Below are 20,055 nucleotides of genomic sequence, written 5' to 3'. Positions count from 1 at the left end.
TTCTTTGATTCTAACTCACTCAGAAACCTGATACTAACTCCTACTTAGCTGAAAGTGTCCCCCTTTCAATATTGCTTCTTCACAGAAGCTTTCCAGAACTCCCTGAAGAGAGTGCAGACAGACCTCACATATATTGTGGGTACAGTTCCAGACCACTTCAACTGAAGCAAATATCAAAATAAAGTGAGTTACAAGAATTTGTTTTTGTTTCTCATTGGATATAAATGATATTTTTATAATCTACTATAAATATAGTATATATTATAAGTATGTGATAGCATTATATCTAAAAAAAATCAGTATACATATCTTATTTTTAAAATACTTCATTGCTAAAAAATATACTAACCATCATCTTGAGCTTTTGCTGGTGGAGTTTTGGAATATAAGCAAGAATTACCAAAATGTGATGCAGAGACAAAAAATGTGCACATGCTGTTGGAAAAAAAAAATGGTGCTGGTAGACTTGCCTGACACAGAGTTGCCACAAACCTTCAATTTGTTTAAAAAAAAAAAAAAATGCAGTTTCTGAGAAGTACAATAAAGTGAGGCATGCCTGAAGTCCTCTTGTTATATGGATTTCTAAAACCGCGTACTTCTTCATGTCATTGGTTTTCTAAGACTCCACATGCTTCTTTCTCAGATCATCTGCTGTCTTGATTATCATGTGATCGTTTCTAAGGGCCTCATTTCTTCCTGTCTCCAACACTAAAAGGTAGATTCTATGAAAGCAGGAATATGTCACTCTTGTTTCCCACCAGCCCTCACTTTGTCTGTGACAGAACATGGCACAAGTAACAGACAAAATAATAGAAGAATAAACATGAATGTGTGGGCAGTCGAAGTGAAAGAGGAGAGGAGATAGAAATGTGGGAGAAAGAAGTGATGCTGGGATTTGAGTCAGATCTTCTATAATCAAGCTCAGAGCTTTTCCCTTTATTGCATCAGATTCCATCCTCCCCTCCTTTTTCCTTCCAAAGTGTTTACTTTCTTCAAAATAAAATTTTTAAATATAATTCAGATCATTATATGGTTGGATGCTGGACTTGCTTTTCAGAAGGTCAAGGGGAAGGTTTTCTTATCTATGGCTTGACACTTTCACTGACACTATTAAACTCAAACAGTGGAGACAAACACCTTGGGCACTGCAATCACCAGCTCACATTTTTTGTTGTTGTTCAGTCCCTAAGATGTGTCCAACTCTTTGCAGCCCCATGGACTGCAGCACACCAGGCTTCCCTGTTTTTCACTATCTCCCACAGTTTGCTCAAACTCATCCATTGAGTCAATGATGCCACCCAGCCAACTCATCCTCTGTCACCCCCTTCTCCTGCCCTCAGTATTTCCCAGCATCAGGGTCTTTTCCAATGAGTTGGCTCTTCACATCAGGTGGCCAAAGTATTGGAGCTTCAGCTTCAGCATCAGTTCTGCCAATGAATATTCATAAATGATTTCCTTTAGGATTGACTGGTTTGATCTCCTTGCTGTCCAAAGGACTCTGAACAGTCTTCTCTAGTACCACAGTTTGAAAGCATCAGTTCTTCAGAGCTCAGATTCCTTTATGGTCCAACTCTCACATCTGCACATAACTACTTTTAGCACAGCTCAAATAAGGCACAGCTGGAGAAGGATGGTGATTAGTTTGCCAACAGCTGGTCGCTGATGAGGTTACCACATCTACAACACTGCATCATGAATGGGTACAGGTGCCTTTAACCAACAGGACTCTTTGCCTCTAAATCTGCTTCAGTCGTGAGTCATCTCGACCCTCCCCTAGGCTCAGGTGCCAAACTTCTAATTCTTGGTTTCTGGACCAAGTGCCTCTTTACAGTCTATTGAAAATAAAACTGCCTTCAGCAATGATTTTTCTCAAGGAACATCCTTTTACACCCAGCATTTCCTCTGAGTCTTGCTATTGACATAGACTGGTCTCCAACAGTCCATCCTAAAGGAAATCACTCCTGAATATTCATTGGAAGGACTGATGTTGAACCTGAAACTCCAATACTTTGGCCACCTGATGGGAAGAACTGACTCATTGGAAAACACCCTGATGCTGGGAAAGGTTCAAGGTAGAAGGGGATGACAGAGGGTGAGACGGTTGGATGGCATCACAAACTCAATGGATGTGAGTTTGAGTAAACTTCGGGAGTTGGTGATGGACAGGGAGGCCTGGCATGCTGCAGTCCATGGAGTTGCAGAGAGGGGGACATGACTGAGCGGCTGACCTGAACTGAGTCTGGATGGTAGACAGTGTTCTGGTTCAGCCATTACCCTTGCTATCAGGGGCCCAGCTTCTTCTGCATAATTATACTATTACCTGGGACATAGTCAGAAACTCACAGACAAAACTATCCTCCTTCCTCCCTACTATTTAATAAATGATTGAACTAAGGCCCATAGAGAGGAAATGATTTGACTAAGGTATCACATTATGATACATTGTAATACAATTAGATCTAGATCCAAGTATCCTTGACTTGAGTGCTAAGTACCACTATAGGAAGAAAACCAATTTTTTTTCTTTCTTTTTCCCTTCCATCCTTCCTTTTGCTCTCTCTCTTTCTGTCTCTTCCTTTCTCTCTCTTCCTCTCTTGCTTTTTTTTTTTTTTTAATGCATTGTAGGTACTGGATCAAACCTAGGTATCTGGGCTATTTCTATGGACAAATATCTGGGCCCTTATTATGCATCCCACTGGTGACTCCCACTTCTCTCTTCTATTAAGTCAACAAGAAAAGTAAGAGTGTGCTCCTCCCCTCTTCCCATTTTTACTACCAGATTTAATGTCAGAGTCAGCAAAATACCCACCTCACCCCTACCCCTACCTCACAGACTTGTATGTCTTGATTTAGACTAAGACTTGATATCTACTGAATAGCCACTAAATACATCCATATACAGGATGAAGCCTGTTTAAACCTTATTATAGTTCATTTTAATGTAAATTTAGTGATCACTAAGGGCTGCCCCAAAGGCCATGACTCTAGTCTAGTGCAACTCCCCTCCCCAAACATCTTGGAAAAATAAACAGAAAGAAACATGATCCACATTTTTTCATGTCTGCTAACTTTGCAACATGTGGTAACCAAGTAGGTTACTGTAATAGGAAACAGTTGTAATTAAGCCCTTTTCTTGCCATGCCATGTAGGAGCTGAGAGTCTGCTGGGAGTGATAAGAAAGTTCTATTCTAGTGAATGTTTTGATGTTGTCTTTTGAAATTTATAGCTATAGAGTATAAAACCTTTTTTATTTGGGTTGTGGGTGACTGAAAATCATATAAACAATTATATGTGAATTGGAAATACAATATTAAATATGAAACAAAGGGTATATTTTCTCCTAATTACAATGAGGCTGTATTTTTCTAATGGACTCCCATGATTCAAACATATTTAAATTGAAAAAAAAAACCAAACACTTCAATCTTCCAGTCAGTTATAAAACCCTGGTGTACAGAGAAACTTTACAACAGCATGGGAGTTTGTAATCCTCCAGCAGGAGGATTAGAAATTTGCAATGAGAGAAGTCCTTAATCTTGCACTTACATAACTGCACATTTCTTAGATTTAAATTGTACAAATCAAAAAATGAAGATCATTTTGTTCTTTTCTAAAGGGTACTCATAGATAAATGATGACTAGTTAGAGCCTATTGAACATTTGAAACATTTGTAGGATATAATTTATTCATACCAAATACATCAGAAAAGTAACTTTAGTGTTAAATTACAGCATGAAGAAATTAAAAGGCAAAAGTGAGCAGTCGGCTTTAAACGGATGTTCTGAGGTTTGTAGAAAATGTCAAAAGAGTTCAAATGTTCATAATGTGAAAGTAAATATTTGGGCATACTGTAGAAAGGCCTTGTCCTAATGTAAGACAATACAGTTCTTCATGAAATATAAAGAGGAGACTGTTTAGTCTAGCTTATTTAATTTCCATATGTTTTATTAATAAACAATTATACCAAAAATGTATGTTCTTGCTCCCCCTCTTCCTTATTCAGCTCTGTCTAGTTTTCCCATAAAGTTCAAATCAATTGTAATTTTCCTTTTTCTTACTGATTTTTTGTCATTTATCATAAAGTTTGCTGGATCAATAAAACATATATCTATGAAGACTTGAAGTTAGGAGACTAATAATGTGACTTGATCCATAGGATGTAGTGATAGCTAAAGTCACCTGTCCATTATGCCTCCCTAACTTGTGAGGGGAGATACAGACACAAAGAAGTCAAAGGCAGGCAAAATACAGCTTTACACATGGCTGGCTTTGACCTTAAACTCGGTAAACTGAGCCAAATTATATGCAGAATACATTTGATATGGTGTGATATTTTAAATGATAATTTTCTTTAAGCTTAAATTTGCACCTTGGGACTTATTACTTTAGTCAATCTAAAATAACAATATTAAACTGCAACAAGAACCAAAAAATATAAACAAAATAAAAGCATGGAGCCAAAGAACAGAATAAAAGAAAATTGTTTATTCTGCAGGGAATAACGAATATGCCTATAATTCTATCCACGTATTTACCTAATTCCACATTTCTGCCTGAAAAATGTCTAGGCATCTCAACAGCAGGTTCAATGCACTTCTTCCTTTAAACTGATGTAGAATAAAGATAGCAGGATATACTTAGGGCTTTGAGGGCAATGTTTTCTTAAACAGGACACCAAAAGTTCTAACCATATAGGCCAATAATGAAAGAAAACATCTTTATTCACCTAGATAGGTAGGCAGGCCTGGGGGGAGACTAGCATATATAGTAAAACATTAATATTTGAGAAATCTGTGTAACATGTAACCATTAAGACTTTTTCTTGAGTAGTTTTTTGCATATATCTAATCTAACAAATGACTCTTATTTACAATATATAAAGAATGCCTACAAATCAATAAGAAAAAAATTAAAAAAAATTTTAATGTCAAAACATATGAATAGATACTCAAATTCACTAGTAATCAGAGAAGCAGGGTTAAAGCAACAATGTAGTGATGAACCTGTTTGCAGGGCAGGAATAGAGATGCAGACAGAGATTAAACTTGTGGACACAGCAGGTGGAGGAGAGGTTAGGACGAATTGAGAGAGTAGTATTGACATATATTGGGCTTCCCTTGTAGCTCAGTCAGTAAAGAATCTGCCTGCAATGCAGGAGACCCAGGTTCAATTCCTGGGCCAGGAAGATCCCCTGAGAAAGGAATTGGCAACCCACTCCATTATTGTTGCCTGGAGAATCCCATGGACAGAGGAGCATGGCAGGCTACAGTCCATGGGGTTGCAAGAGTCAAACTAAACTACTACTACTATTGACATATATACATTACCATGTGTAAAATAGATAGCTAATGGGAAATTGCTGTATAGTACAAGGAGCTCAGCCTGATGCTCTGTGATGACCTAGAGGGGCAGGATGGGGGTGGATGGGGAGGGAGGTTGGAGAAGGAAGGGATATATGCATACTTATGACTGACTCACGCTATTGTACAGCAGAAATCAACACAATATTGTAAAGCAATTATCCTCTAATTAAAACTAAATTTTTAAAAAACTACAACCAGAAAAGAAAAAGCAGTGTAGTAACACAACTTTCCCAAAATTATAGGAAATAAAAGGAAGGAGACATAGAGAGAGAGGTGAAGACAGAGAGAAAAAGAAGCAAGGAAAGAAGGAAGAAAAGGAGGAAAGAGGAATAAAAATGAATAGATAATACGAAGTATTGACAAGGATCTTGAGTAACCAGAAATTAATGCATACAAACTGTTGGCTGAACTTCTCATACCTTATTACCCTGTAATTCTACTTAAGTATTACAAGAATACTTAAGTATTACAAGAATATCCACACATTTACCAAAATACAAGTACAAAATATATATTTTCAAAAATGTTCACAACAACACTACTTTTGATAGCAAAAGCTGAAAATAATCTAAATGACTGTCTTCAATATAGTACATAAATAAATTATGCTGTATCTACATACTGGATTACAATATAACTTCAGCTATATAACACAAGATGAATGAATATTACAAAGATTTAGCAAATTTTTTTTCAAACACTGAAGAGTAGATTCAATATGGTGTCATTTATATAAAGTTCAAACATAAGCAGAACTAATCTACGATACTTGAAATCCTAGTAGGGGTTAATATTGATCTTGGGCAGGGAGGATATTGATTGAAAGAGGGCTTTTTTTTTCCAAAGGCATTTGAGAAGAGATAATGCTGATAATTATATTTGTTGGTCTTTATAATGATTTGGTTGTGCTTATTTTATAAAAATTCACTAACCTTTGTGTTTAGTACAATTATCTGCATATATATTTATGTTTCATTGAAATAAACCTCAAAAATAGAATTAAAGATTGTTACAGATGCCCTTTTCACCCAGAGAATATTTCTCGAGTTTAGCTGTTAGATGGATAATTTTACAAAAGGAAAAACATTTCTATCCAAAATAGAGATCCAAGGAGTCATTTTGTCGAGAAACCCATTTAAACTGAATAATACTTAATTAATAATATTTAATTAATAATTAAATATTAGTAATATTTAATTTGGGAATATAATATTCAAAGTGTATTAAACCTATTTTCAGGGAATGGTGGTCCAGTGGTTAGGACTCAGCACCTTTAACTGCCATGGGCCTAGATTCAATCCCAGTGAGTAATCAAGATCCCCAAAGCCATACATTATAGCCAACAAACAAACAAAACACCCGTTTTCAATTGCTGTAACCACAGCAAGTAAGAAATTTTGTCATCCTAAATTGTATTATTTAGATTACTAATTTGTTTTCTTAAATGTTATGAGTCTTTTACTCTCCAGTTTGAGAAGTACTAAATGTGGCAGTCAGGACAGACTAGGATCTATCCTAGTTTTCCTATGGAAACTAAAAATAAAAGTCTCATGATGTGAAAATAATAAGTTTTATTTCTCATTGAAAACTCATGTTCATTATGGATCATCTGACTCTGCTCTATATCCTATCCGAGGACTTGGGTGTTGGGAGAAACCACCAGTGCAGCTGAACACTTTGGCAAAAGGAGAGAGAGTGTGTGATAAGTCACTTAGCATTTTTTAATGTTTGTCCTTGAAAAAGTGATACTCATCAGTTACACTCATGTTTCACTCCCCAAAACAAATCAGCTGGCCATACCTACCACCAGCAAGGGAGGAACCTACAATCCCACCCTTTGCCTGGAAGAAAACTGCAGTTCTTGGAGGAACTGCACTATTTATTTAGTTCTCACCTCTATAAGCTTAATCTGAGTCCTTTAATAGTAATGTGATCAGATGACTCCAGGACACATCCTAGACACACATAGTGACTTACTACGTGCAGTGACTTACTACTAAGGTCCCAGTGCTTGGCAGAGTACCTGACTTACGGCCTTTGCCCCCTGAATACTTGTTGAATGAATGAAGACAGCTGAGGGTATAATCAATTCTGTGCAAAGGTTATAAGTACCAGAAAAAGATACCAAAAAAGAGATAATCTTTGAAAAAAGTATTCATCGGAAAGGGGGGAAAAGCGGGGGAGGTGGGGAGAGAGCACAGCAGAAAAGAAAGTCAAAAACAAGGAATAAGAAAAGTACCTGAAGGGCAAATTCAAATGTGTATGACAACCAAGGGTATAGAGTAAATCAGTACAAAGACCTAGAAATAAGACAATAGAGAGGAGTAGGGTAAACAAGAAAATCCCTTCCTCAGCCACACAGTTCAGCCATTACTTAGTTCTAGCTAACTAATGCTATGCAGAAATATTAACTCACTATTTCCAGACCTTTCCATTTTTAAAGAATGTTTCCAAAGTTTTATTTAGTAAAATATCCCAATTTTCAAACAAAATAGGTAAAACACAGCATTTCTATTCCTTAGATTTAGACTACATGTTCTTGATGTGTCACTATCTCACTCTTGTCACAACTGAAATTTAGAGAATAGTAATTGTGGAAAATACTGATTACACTGGAGCTGAAGGTTGAAATCTGGCTGTGGAGGACCTCTTATGAAAAGCATTAACTATTTTCCTCTGCAGTTTACAGAGAGGTTAATCAAAGATTTGTGTGGCTTGAAAACTTACATTAAAAAAATCATTTTAGTCATTCCAGAATTTACCCTGGTTTCGAAGTTTCCAAGCAGTTACTGTTTCTTCTCTACTAGACAGAGAAAAAGATTGTTTTCTCAGTATTGCTGATTTTGTGGGATAACATTATCCCACTATTCAAGAGTAGTGACAATAAAAACTGCACAATTGTCTTGTTCTTGGTGGTAGTTGCTCTTATTAAAATATTCAAAACTATTTGCCTTTCACCATGATTTAACATTTATTTAGCAAATATAGAGCAAAAAGTTTCAGCCTAAGTTAAGCAGATACACTAAGGTCAAAATGTTCTAGTAACGTAAACATTTCAGAACCAATACCCCATCCTCCCCCCAAAACAATTACTCTCATTAGTATTTAATTTACTTATTTTTGAGTGCTTGGGGCTAATAGTGCCTGAGTACATAGTTCTCCTTAATTTCATTAGCAGGCATTCATGAGTCCCTGCTGTGGGTGGATATGAAAGAAATATAAACTTTAGGGTATTTTTCTTTCTTCTTGAGATAAAAAGCAAAACAATTCATTGTAATTTTCAGGGTCAAAATAGAGCAGTCTTTTGTGACTGCTTCTGGGGAGCATTCATCACCATCCCCATTCCGCAGAAGAAGGCATTAGTCCAACTTTCTAGGACTAAAATTCGTTCAGGGGACATATTTTAATTTGAACACATATTCAAACATTTCTGGGATATTAACTCTCCATTCTAATGAGAGCTCAAAGTGACCAGTTGAGCCTTAATTTAGAATTCTTTTCTGTTTTGTCCATATTTTCCTTCATTCCCACTAAGAGTGGAAGGTGTTGAAAATGTCAGAATGAAGCCAGCAAGGAAAGAAACCTAATTTTCTGTGCAGGACTCATATAGTGTGAACAGAATAGTGCATTCCTGTCCAAATGCACACACAACTAGAGTTTCATTTGATTGGAAAAGCACATCCTGACTATGAATGGAAGCTCTGACCCTAATGTCTCCTTCTCAACTCTGAAGACTGTCAACAGCCTGCAAGGCACTTAGCCAGGCAAAGGCAGATCCTATTTCCAGCATGAAATCTGTGGAAATTACACCTTGAGTTTATACAGAAAAGCCTTACTCTGAGAAACAAGGAGGGAGGAGGGATACTAATCACGAATAACATGATAGTACCCTGAAGTGATAAGCATTTACTAAATTCAACAGTCTACTCACATCCAGATGTTCCACACACATGCTAAGCGTAGTTTAACGAGCATGGATAGATGTGCCCCACAAATAAGAAGATGAGACAGAGTAAAGCACTGAAGGGCAGCATTTTCCTCAGAAAACCCTGCCTATCCTTTCCTTGCAGAGAGTAGAGAAATCAGAAGAAAGCTCCTGCTAAATGTCTCATTATGTTTCCAGTTCATCTGGACTCAGGTCAGACTGAACAGGATGGAAACGCAGCTTTGTCATGTATTAGTTTAAGTGACACTGTGTGAATCACTGAACTGTACCTTAGTTTCTCCATAAGTAAAAAGGGATTATAATAGTACCTGCTGTGTATGATACTGTCCATTAAGTGCATCACACAGTACTTGATACAAAGCAAGAACTCAGTAACTACTGCCATTATCATTGCTTTAATAGTTGGTACTGGTATCATTACTACTATTTTTTTCTATTTCCAAAATGTGGTCAGTTCACTATAACTGAGAATTGAATTAAACTTGAATATTTCCTTAAATATTTGTACTTTCTTTCTTTTTGTTTAAGAAATATAGGCTTGTTTATTCCAACTTTCTGATATTTACACAACTAAAGAAGGCCATTCCAGGTTCTTCTGGTTTCTATAAATTTTAGGACATTGTTTCCATAAGGTACACACACACACACTCGCTCTCTCTCTTTCTCTCTCTCTCTCTCTCACACACACAAATAAACTCACACACAGAGCTATATACCCATGGCTCTTTTTTTTCCCAGTCATGCATTAATTTCACAAATGTGTATTTGCATACAATGGCTCTGTTCTATATTTCAAGATTGCCTTGACTGCAATCTATAGCATCTGTAAGGATTAAAATTTGTCTATATCTTTGATGGTTGTGTGTGAGGGTCAAGGGGCTATAAGGGCACATGATTTTTATAAGACTATTTTTCAGCTGCGAAACTGCTGCAGAGCAAAATTAAGTGAGTGGTATAAAGGTTTCTGAAAGTTTGTCCTCAGGGCAGAACCTTAGCCTTCCAGCAAGACCAGTCTGCAAACAGCCAGCTTCCCCCAACATCACTCCCTCTAATCATGCCAAATCACAGGCTGCCAGTTCACTACTCTTGCTGTGTGCCAGGGGCCTGGTTCAGGTTAAGCCAGGCATCACTGTGTAGCTTGATGACAGGCACGAGCCTCTCCTCAGACTTCATTCTTAGCACAGTGACTGGCATCTGGTCTCACTCCTGGGATTCTGACTGACAACCCATTCCTGAGTTTAGCTTCAAATGTTTCTCTAAACAGCAAGAAGAGTTCACCCTAGCCCCACTTATCTTCACGGGCTGTTTTCTCCTCATACAAGTAATTCCAAATCAGGGACCACTTTGCCGTCATGGGCCTTCACATCTGTGTGTCTGAATATCCTTCAGTGGACAGATAGAAACTCTGATTCCTCCTTCTTTGCTCCTCCTTCCCTCTGCAAACTACCCTAGAACAATTTGAATCTCTAATCAAAGGAATTTTATTATTCCATACTTACTGTCCTACTGGATGCACTAGCATCCTTTGGAGTTTATGCCCAGAAGGCTCTTATTTGAGCTTAGTTAGTGTCTCAAGAATTAGTTGATCAAATTTCTCCAATTTTTGTTTTCAATAATCCACTTTTATTCAGGGGTGATGCATTTTTTAAAATGTGAGGTGATTATTTAACAACTGTTGTTCAAACCAATTACAAAGAAACATTTCCAGTGTTCTTTACTAGACCGTGACTCTCCAGTATGGTCTCCTCCCATCAACTCTCTGAACCTTAGTGTATTAGGAAGCCTTGACGTTTACTACTCACCCCCCAAAACACACACACGCAGCAAGCAGAAAGAGCAGTACAAAAATATGTGGCATACAGGCACACAGACATGGGTTCAAACTCCAGTTCAACTCCTTGTATGTAATAGAGCTGAGACAAGTCTCATAGCTTCTGAGAATCTCACAACACTCATCTACAAATTTGGGAGAGTGTCAACATTGCAGTTTCACTAACTATTAAATTACACACACACACACACACACACATATGTATATATGTTATTAGATTATAGTATCAGGGCTTCCCAGGTGGCACTAGAGGTAAAGAACTTGCCTGCCAATGAAGGAGACATAGGGGATGTGGGTTTGATCCCTGGGTTGGGAAGATCCCCTGGAGGAGGGAACAGCAACCTACTCCAGTATTCTTGCCTGGAGAATCCCATGGATAGAGGAGCCTGGTGGGCTACCGTCCACAGGGTCGCACAGAGTCAGACATGACTGATGTGACTTAGCACAGTATGGCATGGCAGATTATACTATGTATGTGTGGAATCTGATCCCCAGTAAATACCTGATGAAAAGAAAAGCTATTTTCATTTTTCTTCACTGCAAAAAATGAAAAGGTGAAATTTCCTTGGACTAGAAGTAATGTGACATTAGGTTTAAGACAGCTCCTCCAGCTGATACTAAAAAATAAAAAAATAAAAAAACAATGACAAAATAAGTATTAATAGATAATGGTAGACATGTAATAGATAAAATTAATTTTTAAAACCTTTGAGACTATATGTACAAGCTAAACCCATAAAATACCCACCAACTCCCAACAAGATTGCCTCTGTCTACCATCTGGGATCTTTTGTGCCTACAAAATTGACTTGAATTCCATGTTCTTCCCCAAACCTGTGCATTCAAATCAGATAGGAATCAGTCCTAGAGGTTGGTTTTATCCCTCTTCTCCTTTCCTTCTACTTATATAGTCTGCTGGCTGCAGCACTTGAAAGTATAGCCCCTGAAGATTTCAGTTGGATCCTGTTTGTCACTGTAATGTTGCTGCCAATCTCCTGCCCCTGGCCAGCTCTGTGGGGGTATCCCATCAAGGTTCCCACTTAGGTTTACCTCCAGCCCCACCAATGCACTAATGTACTCTATCACTCACCCTTAGCCAGGGGACTAAAAATAGTCTCTGGCTTCAATTGCCTGTTTGAAAAGGGAAAACAAAAGTTGAGAGAGAACAGAAATGATGACAGCTCTCCATTCCACCCTGCTGTACCAAAGACCTTCTCCAAAGGAAATACAGTCCTTTCAATTAGCTCACCTGATTACATCACCTAGGCTCCGCTGAGAGTTTGCACATGCTCGTGGGTAGCCTGGCTTCTGCCAAGCTTCTGCTCTCTCTTGTTTGATGTCCCTCTATGCCCCAGAATCTTTTCCTGTCAGATGTGAGAGTCTAATTCACTGTCTTTCAGGGAAGTGGTGAGAAGCTTTCTGACAAGAGCTTATTAGAGAGAGCGCTGGTGAGACCACTCAGTTCAGAGAAACAGAGTGACTGACGGATTGTGTTCTGATTGAGATAATTTCTACACATGTTCTGGGGCATCTGTATACTTCAGATTGTGTAACATGCATGGGGACTATCATGCAAAGATCTCCATGTCCGTTGACATTCAAGGACCTAAGTAACTGTGCCCAAATCCACATTGTACCTTTTCACCGGCCCCCCAACTTCTAGCACCCAATGCCTTGTGCAATTCCGTGTTCTGTCTGTACCGACTAGGCTTGCCTACCTCTGCCTAAGTGTGTTTTTAACAATTCTCAAAGTGCCTAGATGTCTTCCCTGCCTTCATTTTTCCACTTGTATAAGACATGAAATCATTCTAAAATATCATCTACTTCAAACGTTTTCCACTGAATTTTGTACCCCATGCAATACTAAAATTAAAAACACAAACTCAAAGCCCTTTATCTGTTAATTTAACATAACACGCCATAACATATATTAATAATGTGGTCATGATGACAAAAATGGTGATATTGATGATAATGATAATTCAGGTGCATGTTTTGTTTCAGTATTAAAAGGTGAAATTCTTAGAGAATGAACTGAGTATAACTTAATGTTAATGCCTCTTCAGCATGCTGAATGACACATAATGAGTGCTCAACAATTTTAGTTGAATCGGATTTAGTAATGCATAGAGAAAACTCAAACAAAGCAATCTATGTTCTTGATTTGGTGTTTGAAACTTCTGAGTTGTTTTCATTGCAGTGACTTTTTTTTAGACCTTTTCTCCATCTTACAAAAATAGATTATATCTTTGGAAAGTACCAGGGTAAGGGTAATTGAAGGCTGGAAAATGCAAAAGATATAGGCCTTACATTTTGAACAATTTCTTTACATCAATTTTCTTGTACTATTTTATGGCCAGGATTTCTTATCTAAGCCAAAGCTAAAAGCATATTACGCTGAGATTATTCATAGGTATTTTGAATTCCATTTGGCATTCAGAATTCTGATTATTTCTATTCTGTCTGGCACACTATTTCTTTCTTTTAAAAAAGTAAAATAAATGTACCTAGACGCACTCTTATAAGAAAAAAAAAAGATAGTGGGTGTTTAATGATAATAACTCTGGCCATTAAGATAACCATTATGCTATGTCATTTGGCACTTCCTTGAATTTTGATCCCTAGAAGATTAAAGTACAAGGGAGCAGGGAAAGTGGGTTATTATTCCGTTTCTGGTCTTGGGTGGGATAAATAAGTCAGTTATGATGTCACAGGAGTAAAGAAGGAAGTGTGTCTTTGGAATCAGTCATGATATGCTACATAAGTTGTATATGGTAGGGGAGATATGTATATGTAAGCCTGCAAAACAAGGCAGCAATTTGTTTTGTTGTTGTTTTTGTAATCTATAGAATTTTACTAAATGTACAATACTAAGAAATGTTTTCTGGGGTCTGAGCTCTGATAACTTTTTTTTTTTCCTCTGATAACTTTTAAAGTGACTGTGTCAAAGTAGAGACATTTAGAGACTTCCCTGGTGGCCCAGTGGTTAAGACTTAGCTCCCAAAGCAGGGGCAGTTTGATTCTTGGTTAGGGAGATAATAGAACACATGCCACGCGGTGCAGCCAAAAAAAAAAAGAGGCATTTTTATATTATTGGAACAGACATTTCAGATATTTAGGTGGGAGGAGGTGGTGATGGTCTGCTTGTTTTGAAGCCTTTGTAAAGAAATGGTTATCTCTCTTCCTCCAGTGTACTCCTGGAGATAATGGCTATCACCCTTATCTCTCTTCCTCCAGTGTACTCCTAAGGGTACCTACTACTGCTGGGACCCAAATGGATAAGAACCCATGGATCAGGTGCCATGTTTTATCATCACAGAGGAAATAAACTAATACCAAAACAACTCAACCAATCCATATGTGGCACACTCAATCTGGCTTTTTGAACCAAAATTGTGATACAGTCATAACAACAAAATACCAAATAATATTTGATCTAATCTACTATTTAGTAATGTGACCTGAGATCCATCATGTTGCTTGCTGGGCTTCTCAGCCATTTGTGGTGGTTTGGTGGTTTAGTTACCAAGTCGTGTCTGACTCTTGCGATCCCATGGACTGTAGCCTGTCAGGCTCCTCTGTCCATGGGATTCTCCAGGCAAGAATACTGGAGTGGGTTGCCATTTCCTTCTCCAGGGGATCTTCCTGACCCAGGAATTGAACCTGGGTCTCCTGCATTGCAGGCAGCTGATTTATCAACTGAGCTATGAAAGAGGAGAGTGAAAAAGTTGGCCTAAAGCTCAACATTCAGAAAACGAAGATCATGGCATCCGGCCCCATCACTTCATGGGAAATAGATGGGGAAACAGTGGAAACAGTGTCAGACTTTATTTTGGGGGGCTCCAAAATCACTGCAGATGGTGACTGCAGTCATGAAATTAAAAGACGCTTACTCCTTGGAAGGAAAGTTATGAGTAACCTAGATAGCATATTGAAAAGTAGAGACATTACTTTGCTAACAAAGGTCTGTCTAGTCAAGGCTATAGTTTTTCTTGTGGTCATGTATGGATGCAAGAGTTGGACTGTGAAGAAAGTTGAGTGCCGAATAATTGATGCTTTTGAACTGTGTTGTTGGAGAAGACTCTTCAGAGTCCCTTGGACTGCAAGGAGATCCAACCAGTCCATTCTAAAGGAGATCAGTCCTCGGTGTTCTTTGGAAGGAATGATATTATAGCTGAAACTCCAGTACTTTGGCCAGTTCATGCAAAGTGTTGACTCACTGGAAAAGACTCTGATGCTGGGAGGGATTAGGGGCAGGAGGAAAAGGGGACAACAGAGGATGAGATATCTGGATGGCATCACCGACTCGATGGACATGAGTTTGAGTGAACTGCTGGAGATGGTGATGGACAGGGAGGCCTGGCATGCTGCGATTCATGGGGTCACAAAGAGTCGGACACGACTGAGCGACTGAACCGAACTGAACGAGGGAAGCCCCAAATATTTCTTTGAACTGCTTTTTTGGGGGGAGGGTGGTGGTGAGAAGAATACTGGAGTGGGTTGCCATTCCATTCTTCAGGAGATCTTCCTGACCCAGGGATTGAACCCAGGTCTCCCACATTGTAGGCAGATGCTTTACCGTCTAAAAGATTTAGACAAATTATTCTCAACCAAGATTGATTTCCCCATCAAGTGACTTTTTGGCAACGCTTGGGAACATTTTTGTCACATCTTGGGGGATGCAATTAGCACCTAGTGTGTAATGCCAGGAATGCTGGTTAACATCTTACAATGCATAGAACAGTCCTTTACAACAAAAAATTATTTGATCAAAAATGTCAACATTGCCCAGGTGGAGAAATCTGATCTAGAGCCCTCATACTCAAATTCTAGTCCATGGACCAATATCAGTGTCATACTGCAGTATCAGCATCATACTGCATACTTCTGTGTAGTATGTCACCTTATCCCAAAGACTGAATCAAAAACCTTATATAGACAAGACTCCAAAGGATTCATATGCTCATAGTTTAAGAGGCATTGGGCTAGAGTGTAGTTCTTCACACTTAAGGGCCCCAGGGTCAACAGGGTAGCTCTTAAAAACAAAGAAAATTACCCACACTTGGCCACACCCTTGGAAATCATGATTCACTGGTCTCAGGTGGTGCTCCTGACAGCAATAATTCTTAGAAGCATCTTAGATAACTTTAATGTGCCACCAGGGTTGAGACTCCCTGGTCTGGTGCAGCTCAGAATGGGGAGAATGTGCTTAGAATGCACATACATTTTGGAATGCTTGGGACAATCCAATCTGTGTCATTCGTCCTAAAATATTAAATATTCCTTTTCACTCTCAAATATGTCCTGAACCGAGTAAGCAACAATATTTTTATTGTTGTTTATAACAACAATATATATTGTTTAAAACAAACAAAAAAGTACTAATAATGAAGGATCAATCAAACAAGATAAACTGGATCTTATTAAAATCAAGAACTGGGACTTCCCTGGTGATCCAGTAGTGAGAATCCACCTGCCAATGCAAAGGAGATGGGTTTCATCCCTGGTCCAGAAAGATCCCACATAGTGCTGGGCTACTAAGCCTGTGCACTGAGTCTGCGTACTCTGGATCGCACACTCCACAGCAAGAGAAGCTGCTGAAATGAGAAGCCTACTCACCACACCTAGAGAAAGCCTGTATTCCACAACCACAGAAAACCCATGCACTGAAATGAAGGCCTGGCACAGCCAAAAATAATAAATACTTTTAAAAAATCAAGAACTTCGATTTATCAAAAGTTACCATGAGTTTGAGCAAGTTCTGGGAGATGGTAAAGGACAGGGAAGCCTGGCATGCTGCAGTCCATGGAGCATTTCATAAGAGAACTGAGGTGATTTCATGCTGATCCTCTTTAGAACAGTCATTTTCCACTCAAGCTGCACTTAAGCATCATCTGCTGAGCTTCTATAACTCCTGGCAATCTGTCCAATAACTTTTTCAGCTTCCCAGGTAATGCCAATATGCTCAGGTCTGGGAACCACTCTGTTAGGCCCACCTCTCTGCAGCCATCCATATGGCTGCTTCGGAACAGTTTTTCTGATGGTGCTAAGGGGATTAGTTACATGCCCTTAGTTAGACATGCATTCAGTCTTTCACTGTTTCAGTAAGCCCTCTTTACTAGGTCCTGTGTCACATGCTAGGTGTTAAGCCAGGGTCATAAAAATAGTTTGTAAGCCTCTGGGAGCAGAAACCAAATCTTTTTAGTTCTGTGTTGCAATGTCAGTGTCCAGAACTGGCATACACACAGAGCCTCAAAGGAACTTTGGAGAACTTTTAGGGGAATAAGTGTAGAAAAAGTATTTTACATGAAAAAAAAAAAGCAACATTGTGAAGGTCAGGAGCCATTTCTTGTCATCAAGTCAATTGACCATTTTCTAATCTCAGGGCATCAAGAGTCTCAACAACTCTAAAAATGGAAACTGTAACTCTAATAAAAATGACAATATTTGTCATAAATAAGTAGATTTTCCCTTTATTTCTGTCTCTCTCTCTGTCTCTCATCATTTTATCCTCAGTGCTCAGCACAATGCCTGACATCCTAGAATTGGTCAGTAAATATTTGTTGAATAAATTAATAATTGAACAAATGAAAGAAAACATTAACTAGGAAAGGAAGGGTGAGTTAACATTTACTGAACAGCAAACACACTCGGCAATGCCAGACACCTCATGTTCTTAGTGCCCTTTAATAGTCATGGCACATTGTAAATAGGAAGCGTCATTATCCTCCTCTCAAAGCTTAAATAACATATGAAACCCGGAGAGTATAAAGAATGTCCCAAGATCACAGGGTTGGTTGGCAGCGCCCAGATCCAAACCCTGATCTGTTGCAATTTGGCTCCCCTGCTCTGGGCATTGCGCTCCACAGAGCAGCAGGACAGCAATGAGCCTGGGACAAGATCCATCCAGGCCCATCTGGCCCCTACTATCCTCTGAGGCTGTGTGCTTTACTACATGTATCCACCACCCCCCAGCCTGTGCTCCCCTCATCACTCATTTACCATTCAACATCAAATTGTCTTATTAACAACATGCTGATTAAGATATGAGAGAGATGCCACTATGGAATCAGAGGTGTTTCCAAGGAAACTACGTGGCAACCCCCTCTTCCCCAACCCTGCAGTTTTATTTGAGTCTCCTGAGAAGGGAAAGTAAAAGTACAGAATCTTGAGAATCGCCAGTTTTTGTTGAAACATACCCTCCAATGCGGCAGGGAGAAAATGAGTAGAAAACCCTTTGATGTTAGCTGGATCTTCCCCCACTCCTTATTTTTTCTCCCTGGTTTTTCTCCTTCCCTTCTTCTTCCTTCACACTGTCCGGGCTCTCCTGTCTCTCAGAGGTGTTTCCCCTCTGACCATAAATCCAGAGCATAGCATTGAAACCACAGGCCTCAAGAGTCACTTCCATCTTGCCTAAAAAGTAAGGGCCTCCAAAGTCTTTATGCAAATGTTCAACTTCTGACTCATTACAGATCTAACTAGTCTTTACTTAGAACTGCAGGTTCATCAAGGAACGGTATGGATCCCTTTCTACTATGTTTTCTCCTTTTCTTAACTTTGGTATTAGTCTAGGTTCTCCAGAAGAGCAAAACCAGTAAGATCAGTCAGTTCAGTTCAGTCGCTCAGTCGTGTCTGACTCTTTGCGACCCCATAAATCGCAGCACGCCAGGCCTGCCTGTCCATCACCAACTCCGAGTTCACTCAGACTCACGTCCATTGAGTCGGTGATGCCATCCAGCCATCTCATCCTCTGTCGTCCCCTTCTCCTCCTGCCCCCAATCCCTCCCAGCATCAGAGTCTTTTCCAATGAGTCAACTCTTCGCATGAGGTGGCCAAAGTACTGGAGTTTCAGCTTTAGCATCATTCCTTCCAAAGAGCATCCAGGGCTGATCTCCTTCAGAATGGACTGGTTGGATCTCCTTGCAGTCCAAGGGACTCTCAAAAGTCTTCTCCACACCACAGTTCAAAGCCAGTAAGACAGATAATATATATTTCTGTGCGATCAGTATCTGTGTGATCAGTATCTCAGTCATGTCTGACTCTTTGTGACCCCATGCACTGTAGCCTTCCAGGCTCCTCTGTCCATGGGATTTCCCAGGCAAGAATACTGGAGTGGGTTGCCATTTTCTTCTCCAGGGAATCTTCCTGACCCAGGGATAAAACCTGTGTCTTCTGCTTTGCAGGGGAATTCTTTACCACTGTGCCACCTAGGAAGCTCAGAATATATCTATCAGTTCAGTTCAGTTCAGTTCAGTCACTCAGTCAGGATACACTATTTTGTATTTCTGTATTTATCTATATGCATCTCTATCTATCTATCTAGAGAGCAAGAGAAGGATACTTACTAGAAGGAATTGGCTCATGTGATAAAGGAGGCTGAGAAGTTCCACAGTGTGTAGTCAGCAAGCCAGAGACCAGGAGAGCCAATGGTATAGTTCCAGTCCAAACCTGAGTTTGAAAGAAGAAGAAAGCCACCCCAGCTCAAAGACAATCAGGCAAAGAAAAAGAAGTCTTGCTTCCTCAGCCTTTCATTCTAGTCAGGATTTCAAGGGATTGGATGAAGTCCATCCATACTACGGAAGGTAATCTGCTTTATTCAGGCTACTGATTCAGATGTTAAATCTCATCCAAAAACACTCTCAAAGACACATCTAGAAATAACATTTAACCAAATATCTGGACACCCCATGGTCCAATCAAGTTGACACATAAAGTTAAAGGTCCCAACTTCCATTTTAGCAATTTAATCATTGTTCCCTTCAGTAATCTAATCGCCTGCCTTCTGAGGTGTGTTCAATGGGCTTCAACCCATTTTTCCACTCCTACCTCTTCTAATCTCAGAGTCCAGAGTCTTCACAGCCCCTCCAATTCTAGACTGTCACTGAGACAGACCTGTAGGCCACTTTCATTGTCT

The sequence above is a fragment of the Oryx dammah genome, unplaced genomic scaffold (genome assembly GCF_014754425.2).
Source record: "Oryx dammah isolate SB20612 unplaced genomic scaffold, SCBI_Odam_1.1 HiC_scaffold_13, whole genome shotgun sequence".
NCBI classification, from domain to species: Eukaryota; Metazoa; Chordata; class Mammalia; order Artiodactyla; family Bovidae; genus Oryx; species Oryx dammah.
The sequence above is the reverse complement of the archived record's forward strand: the minus strand, read 5'-3'. Positions refer to the sequence as shown.